The sequence below is a fragment of the Pleuronectes platessa genome, chromosome 7 (genome assembly GCF_947347685.1).
Source record: "Pleuronectes platessa chromosome 7, fPlePla1.1, whole genome shotgun sequence".
Lineage (NCBI taxonomy): Eukaryota > Metazoa > Chordata > Actinopteri > Pleuronectiformes > Pleuronectidae > Pleuronectes > Pleuronectes platessa.
Genome location: NC_070632.1, coordinates 13,734,976 through 13,741,332, shown reverse-complemented (window position 1 = coordinate 13,741,332; position 6,357 = coordinate 13,734,976). Strand labels below are relative to the sequence as shown.

The 6,357-nt window shown below is 40.1% G+C and overlaps 1 long non-coding RNA gene across 1 annotated transcript; it reads right to left on the bottom strand.

The window, feature by feature from the left end:
- Positions 1 to 4,916: 4,916 nt before the first annotated feature.
- LOC128444736 (uncharacterized) lies at positions 4,917 to 6,038 on the bottom strand. The gene is made up of 2 exons (XR_008339184.1): positions 5,678 to 6,038; positions 4,917 to 5,431 (listed from the first exon to the last, which is right to left on the bottom strand). It is a non-coding gene; the product is annotated as an uncharacterized LOC128444736 (long non-coding RNA).
- Between the last annotated feature and the right edge of the window lie 319 nt (positions 6,039 to 6,357).

Here is a 6,357-nt window from a genome sequence, read left to right as displayed (position 1 = left end):
GCCTGTGGTTGCCTCTGTGAAGAAGTGCAACCTCATCATGTGCTAATAATGAGCCTGGTGCCTCACACACTTTCATCCGACTAATGGTTGACTTGACACCACCATCTAGTGGTCTTTCAAAAGAAGCAGGTCCTGCTGCACCATTGTCATTAACCAATTAAAATATAGTAAACTAATAGTGTGGAAAACTCAACCTACCATCAAATTAACAGCAGCATCTAACTGATTACGAGAGGCTTTCCAACCTTTTATAATTCCGTTTATGGGTAGACATGTGTAAATGCTTGATAACAGATTTGTATATGATATCTCTTGTGTTGAGCACGTAGGTAAAGGGATTTAAATAAACCTGAGACATTAATTGTAAGGATACATATATGATTTGTTAAATATTTTCATGTCTTGTCGAGCCATATCTTAATGGGTCATCTTCATGAGGTAAACTACAGCAACTATTCCAGCAGACTGTCTTGTCATCAGCGATATTCCACCATCACCCTCCTGCTCCTCTCTGCCAACACCCTGCCTTTAGGGCTCAGTTGATCTCCACTCACTGTGTGAAGAGTCAGTTTATTAGTGCATGTACATATCTACAGAATGCTTATAATTTAATGATCATCCACAACTCAAGCTCAGGATTCATTTCATAACCTTCATCTTCCAGGATAAATTACTTTTTCATACGTTAAAGATATGGTGTATTTATAAGGGGCAGTTGCAATTTAAAAAGACTGCAAAAATGATATATGACCGTATATGGTGTCATATTTATAGTGCTTTAAAATCTGTTACATAACCAGACAAGTTTTACCCTTTACAGTTGGTTTCATATGCTGAGGGATCTGCATGCATATCAGTAGTAATACATAACATTCAATGCATTCTTCACCAGTGTTAACTTGCCATCACTGAAAACATCAGCCCTCCTCTCGTCCTGGAGCCTTATGAAACGTTCCATTTCCTGTAACAGACATTTTGTTGTCATGGACACAGATAGGGGAAAAAAAGTTGAAAAAAGAAAACATCATCATGTGTCCATAGCAACTGAGTCAAGTTTATTGCTGCCAAAAATGGTTCAGTCAAAAGTCTTCTTCGAGATTTGAGATATGTCGGTTAGATGCCAGCGCCTTGCGAAGCACATGCCTGTAAACAAATCAAACATATCCAGTGCTGCTGTACTGTCAGTTCAGTACAATACTACTTTACAATCAACAGCATCAACAAATACGGATGAATCTACCGCTGCTGCTGTCAGGTACAAAAATACCACGCCAGATGAGGATTAGCAAGATCCATTTGCGTATTTACAGTTGAACATATTATAATTATCCCCACTGTTCACACTGATAAGAGTAATGGCTGCTCTGCAGTCTCCTGTAAGCACTCAGTCAGAGAAAATATACCCTTTTCTCCCAGAAAACCGAACAAGGCAACCTCAGGAAGCCTCTAATCCCCTTTAGAAATCTTTGTCAACTTCTATAAATAGAAATCATCTATGGTGCCCTCTGCTGGAGATTCATTTGATTTGAGCCTCTGACGTGCACTCTACTGTATTTTGGAGGAATGCTGCAGGACAGTTCACATGCAGTCTGGTGATTTGTGTAGAAGCAACGTGCAGCTTGTTTTCTTGAAAAATTAATCATAAGACATTTGGGCACTCAAGATTTCACTGCTGCATCGATCCGCTGCTTGTGAGCTCTGTGATGTGAAAGTCAGTTTGATTCACCGTGTTCTCACATGCATGCCTGTATCATTCTGCAGTCAGCCAATCCTCAAGCTTCCCTGCTCTCTCTCTCTCTCGCTCTCTTGGGGCGTCATTAGTGGGAATTACCTGGTCTCCCTGGGAAAAGCCGAATCAGTCCTCCACTAAATTTGAGCACCTCTTTTGTTTGCAGACAAAATAGACGCAGTGGAAATCCTACCCTGTCTTTGGCTGGTCGTCTATGGTTATTTAACCACTGCCAATCATGACCCAGGAGGATGCACCAGGGGTGGAAGGTCTCGACAGGGGCCAAAGGTCACCCCCAGGGGCCAGCCCTCCGTTGGGATGCAGCCTCTTTAATTGGAATTTACCTCAGTGAATGGTGGGATTCAGGAAGCCTTTGGTGTTTGTGTTTGAAGGAAAGAAACAAACATGTGGTCGATCAGAAAGGACAGAAAACATGCAAGCGATTCCCTCATTTCTGCAGAGATTACCTTTATTTTATTTCATAAATAAGTTCTTAGTAGTTGTAGATGTGATGTAAGGCCTCTAGCATTTTGTGATGATGTGTTCGCTGACCTCTTGTCCATACACTGTGATCCACCATCCCCATAGAGGATGAGACGAGGGCATGAGGTCTCTGTCCTGTCATAGCAGGGAGGACACAGCGCGGCCGCAACTTAAAAAATAATGTTAAGTCATCCTACAGCATCTCTTGTTGTCTATGGGAGGAATTGCATAAACGGATAGAGAGGGAATGATGCTGTAGCATGATATACTGTGTGTGTGCATGTGAGAACGAGTACGTGAGAATGGAGAGATGATGAGAGAGGGAACAGAGGAGGTGAAACCAGACTGGTGTGAGTCTGTGGGAGACAGAGGGAGAGAAGAGAAAGAAAAGGAATTTATGTGTGTGCGTGTTTGTATAGTGGACCATGCCCCTGTGTGTGTGTGGGGGGGGGGGGGGGGGGGGCTGGTGCTGCTGACGGTGGGAATGCAGTGCAGCTAATCCCAGAGGAGATGCAGAGCACTGCAGCGGAGATGCTTGGCAGATCTCCCCTCATCCGTGTGACTGCTGCTGGCGGCTGGTGTGGAGAAGAAATCCGGAACTGGATCAGAAAGCGAGCCAGCCGTGTTTAATTTGCGGGACTTTTCACACCGATGGGGAGGAACTGGGCAGAGATAACCAGCGGCAAAGCACACAGAGACGTCTGCTGTCCTTCCTCTGCCAACTACAGGCCCAGTACAGAGAGATAACAGGCCGGCGGGGTCAGATGTTGCATATGAAGCATATTTGTCTGTTCATGTTCGATGATCCTGATTTCAAAGATTGTGAAAGGAATGAAAGGTGATCTGATAATTGGTTCACTAAAGAATCAAAGGCTTCTAGTATTTAAACATAATTTATAGAGTTAATTTTCAATTAATAGTGCATTGTCAGTTTCTAAACTGCTTAGATATGGGCTGTTTGTTTGTCCTGGGTTAATGTTGTGGAGTCTAGAACTACAGAATTATTCCTTGTCATAAGTGAGTCCTCCTCAAACAGTTCTAGAATATACTGTCACTCTTTATTATTTGTGTACTGGAAGTCGTCTCCAAAGCTTTTTATAAACAGTCTATGGTGCAGAGTGAAGTTAGAAAATGTTGTATTCATACCTGGTTAATCTGCAATGAAGCAAAAAAATACTAACTGCTAGTATTTTTTCATAGGTTACATGTCAGTTATTTCAGAGGTCTGTTAACAAGTTAAAACATTCCTCAGATCTAAGTCTCCATTTAAAAAAATAAAATAAAAGCTTGATATAAACCTTCTCTCAGGGATTAAAGTAAAGATAAAAGGTTCTTAAACTGTGGAATATACAAATTTCATCATCTTTTATCAATTTCTTTTAACAATTTGTTGTGCACGGTATTTCATCTAATTTGGTTCACGTATGATTATTATTTAATTCGATTTTCGGTTAAAAAGTGTAGTTCTGGCTGTTAATCCTTTCCTGGGACTAAGTCAGTCCCATTGCACATCAATGACTGACAAAGCAGAGAGCAGGGGGTGAATAGATAAAATCTGATGTATTCGTTGTGAACCAGTAAGAGAAAGGACAGCACCGGGGATGAGGTGGGGCCACAGGGAAATAAAACCATGGGACGGGTCCTCGAACTTACTCTGCCTGTTTGCACACCGAGCTGTGTTGTCAGGAGTGGACGCCGACTGCAGCTGGACACTTTTCTGGTCCTGGCGATGAAGCGGTGTAGACATCATCTTTCTCTGAGGACATTTGCGTTTATCAGCGCTAAAAACTGTGGACACAGATTTTTGTAAACACTCAGGATGAACTTTTTGTGCTGATGATTTTACGACTAAGTGAGACTATTTATTTTATTATTTTTTGCTTCAGGGTGACTTCGTTCTGAGCTTTTTTTCACCGTTTTGTTTTGAAGGCCTTTGTTTTGTTTTTTCATTATTGTAATATTACAAAAATATTGCTGTTCAGGTTATAATGTTGTCGAGCACATCTCCTTATCACTTTTCCAGCCCAGCTATCTATCACATGTTTGTTGGACGGAGAACTGATAAGGGTATGTGTCCGACACTTTCCATCACTGATAACTGGACACAATATACTGCTGCTTGGAGAAAAAAATGTGTTCATCGTATGATCTATAGTGATTGGGTCACTAGGTCAACCAGTTCTTAACTTTCTAAAAATTCTGTTATCGTAAATCTGCTCTCTTTTAATCGTCATACATCATTCGTTTTCAGAAAATGTCACAAATCAGGTAATATTTGTGTTTGAGTTGTAATATCTCACACTTCAATGCAACTCTGTTTTTTTCTTTTTATGTTTCCATCTTAAAGGATGTCAGACCATTTTCAAATCCTTTGGAATCAAATCATGAAAGTGTAAAGCTAAAAGTGAGACTGATTTTACTATATTAGTCATTTTAGTGGTTTCACCTGACAGAAAGAATCTACTTGTGTTCTTTTCAAAGTCCACAAATAATGTTAATATTTCTGTCTGCATGTTTTTTGATAGACTGAGTGTTTTTCATTATTTATAGACTGCAGGTTTTCTTCAATATCCAATGTGACAATTTGTATAATTTACATTTTTGCATTAAACGTATGTAACCCAGATCTCCTGGGCCTGAGTTCATTAACACTAAAAAAATGTTTAAATCCCCCTAATTACTATTAACGACCACCACAACTGTATTTACAAAAATCTAAACCGTCAACAGGTGTTTATTTTCCATATAAAATAAATGCACAAAATAAAAAATACAGGGTTTCTTTAAATGCTGTAAACAGTTCCTGAATTTCTAAAATGTTAAATAAAAATGTACCTTACCCAGGTCTATGAATCAAACAAAACAATTCAAGTTTAAATTTACAAACAGAAAATCATATGTGGGCCCACTCCAGAAAATATAACCTTGAGGCTCAGTTGCAGGCCTGTGATGATGCTCGGGTGCGGTGAGACCTGAAAACTGTGGTGGCCACTTCACTCAACCCAGAGCATAAAATAAAAGCACGTGCATTTCATGTCAGTTAAATACTCACAAGTCCAAAACGAGGAGCAACAGGGCAATGATAATCTCAGATAGGGGTGATGATGATGATGATGACAGTCAATCCAAACACAGGCACAAATCCAGAGAAGAAGAAAACAACAGGGTCCATCCAGCAGCAACCATCTCAGTTTCTCTCCCTTCACAGACGTCCGTCTCCTTTAATTACACATACTATATTGAGCCATAAAATCTTCACACTAAATCATACAGACTTAACGATTATCCCGTTTTAGCATTGAAACAACAACAGTGCTAAAGCTATGCTATTCAACACGTGCTGCTATGCTAGCGGGTGGCTCGTGTTGCTATGCTAGCGGGTGGCTAATAACATTTCACATTCGGTCTGTTTCACTACAACATGGAGTTACAGCATACAATTGAAGGCATACATAATATATTCACCTTTGGCAGGCAACATAGAAGTGCACACAACAGGACAACGAGTAGTCGACCTCGAGACACCTCTCCAATGTTTCCCAAACCACGACACTTTCCCTCCAGGACTCCGGACCATCTCTCTCTCCCTCTCACCTGCTCAAAGCATGCTGAACCCACACGTTGCACCTCATGTCCCTCCCCTTTCTAGATGGATTGGCTGTGACTTTGTTACTGCCCAATGACCACACATCTATTTATTAACTGTGTATATTATATGTATCACGTTTTATCCCGTATTTAACCTTAATTGAACTACTATTTTTTAATAATATGAACTTGTCTATTTATAATGAACTTTCTGCACTGTATCCTAATGATTGTTATACAGGGCTACACGTATTATACCATCAAGTCTCCTGAGGAACTCATGTATATATTTCTATGTGTTTTGTGGCATATTGCTGTTGTCAAATCACCCAGTTTATCAGACTTGACATTATCATCAGTATTATTCTCTCTCACTGAGATTTGTTTAACATCTTTTCAGTGCACATGTACATTTAACCTTTTCTGCTTTTCCTACTCTCACACACAAGTGGTGCTGGTATATTCAGGAGTATAGGCTAAATCAACTAATAACAAATTTTAGATTAACTGATCAAGTGATTGAAAATAATTATGAAAGACCTGCAGCTTATTCAGGA